Source organism: Gavialis gangeticus, unplaced genomic scaffold, assembly GCF_001723915.1.
Source record: "Gavialis gangeticus isolate Ggan-Ray unplaced genomic scaffold, GavGan_comp1, whole genome shotgun sequence".
Classification (NCBI taxonomy): domain Eukaryota; kingdom Metazoa; phylum Chordata; order Crocodylia; family Gavialidae; genus Gavialis; species Gavialis gangeticus.
Genome location: NW_017729009.1, coordinates 10,413,381 through 10,415,479, shown reverse-complemented (window position 1 = coordinate 10,415,479; position 2,099 = coordinate 10,413,381).

Here is a 2,099-nt window from a genome sequence, read left to right as displayed (position 1 = left end):
CCCGTTACTGCGGCTCTGTGGGCCCATATGTCGTCACATGTACAAGCGCTGGAGTGTCGGCACAGTGCTGCCACCCCGCAAGGCACGTACGCTGGGAATACAGGGTAGATCCGGGTCACGTTGGGGCCCAGCTGTTTAAACCCTCCCCCGAATTCCCATCAGTGCAGGGTCTCAGGTTCTGCTTTTGACTAACTTCTTCCTGGGGTGAGCACAACATTGGAACGGGTTACCGAGGGAGGTGGTGCAGTCTCCATCCTTGGAGGTGTTTAAGACCCGGGTAGACAAAGCCTTGGCTAGGAAGATGTAGCTGGGGCTGGTCCTGCTCGGAGCAGGGGGTTGGACTAGACGTGACCTCCTGCGCTCCCTCCCAACCTCATTTTCTATGATATCTTTTCTGGAACCAGCTGCGTAGTGGGGAGAGCTATGGGACAGCAGCCTGAATGCACCCCTTCCCCGTGGCAGAGGAGGAAGAGGCCAGGGGCCTGCAGGCTGGCAGTACGGGCATAGAGCAATTGAGCAGAGAAAACCCAGGAGGGAAGGAAATATTCACAAAGAAAACACACATTTCAGCCAATTTTCCAGCAGCGCCCTGGTCCTCCGCCAGCTGCATGGAAAGTTTGCTTTCACTTCAGAGGCATTTTTATGGAGGGAGCTGTTTGCAGAGCCCTGCTGCAGGTGGGCTGGGAGGAGGGAGAGGGGCGACCAGGGTCCATGGTGAGGGCAGGACATTGAGAGGAGTCAGATTGTATCCCCAGCCCCAGGGAGCCCTAGGCTTGGGGTGATATTCGTGGTCCTGATCCATCCCCCCCTCGCTCACAGCCTTTCCCCGTGAGCCGGTGGAGGCAGCGAGGGGGAGCGAGATGGGTGAAACAGCTATGAGCAAGGCTGAGTGTGCAGCACACTTGGAGCAACGTGAGCAAAGCTGCCTGACCCTCGAGGACATGTTCTGGTTGTGCCAGGAGGCCGCCAGGTCCACGTTCCCAGAGCCGGGACCTGCCCAGTCAGGGCGCAACATTGGACCATTTCCGGGCCCCCACGCGGGACCCGGAGGGCATTGACAACACGGCCGCTGACTGCCAGCAACCCACAGATCCCAGCGGCTTTGCCGCAATACAGCAGACATCAAATAGTCCCAGGCCCAGGAGAGGAGGCCTCTTGTATTTGGCATCCCATTGTCCTCTCCAGGGATAGGAGCCTTCAGTAACCGGACCACATCAGCCAGGGAGGGCGGCTCGATTTGGTACCCAGCCCCCTGTCCAGAGGGCCTTGCTATTGCATCCTCGCTTGAGAAGGGAAGAAGCTCTCAGCACCTTCAAGTTCTGGAGCCCTGGCCCCACGGGACAAATGCACATCTCTTTGGCCCGACCAGAATCACAGCCATGCAGTAGTCAGTGCTGCTACGTCTGTGCTCTTGTGCTTGGTCCTGTGGTTCCCTCCTGCCCTCCATCATTCCTGATCTCGGGGAGTGGAGCTGATCTTCCCCCCTGCGAGCCCCTGCCCCCTCCCAGGCAGAGCTGCAGCTCCCAGGTCACAGGAGGCAGGACCCGGCTGAGCCGTCTTCGCTTCCATGGGCTGGATTTGGCCGCCCTCTGATGGTTTTGTGGTTAAACAGCACTGAGAGCCGTTCCCTCAAGAGTTCCTGCACAATCACTACTTCGCTCCCCTTTGGGGGGGTCCGCTCTCGCCTCTCCCTCGGGTCCTTCCCACGCTCGCCCCGACTCCTGCATGCGCGCGTCTTGCCGGCCGAGGGAGGCCGGAAGCGGCTCCCTCCTCAGCGCCTCTCCTGAACCAGCCCAAGGCCTGAGCCGGGACCTCGTCTCTCGCGTCCCAGCCTCCATCCGGAAGCAACGGGGTCCCAATCCTGCATGGCACCCCGCTGCGGTGGGCCTGTCTGGGCAACGTCTCAGCGCCCCTCCGGGCAGCCCTCACGATGGGGGCTGAGGGTTCTTTGTCAGTGCCTAAACCAGCCAGAAAAGACCTGGGGCGGCCCTGGGTGGACGCACAGGCTCTGGTCCTGAGCCCCGGCGGGCTCCCCCGGGGCCCAAGGCCGGACCCCGGCGGCAGCCGGGCCCGAGCCCAAGGGCGCCACCACCGCGCGG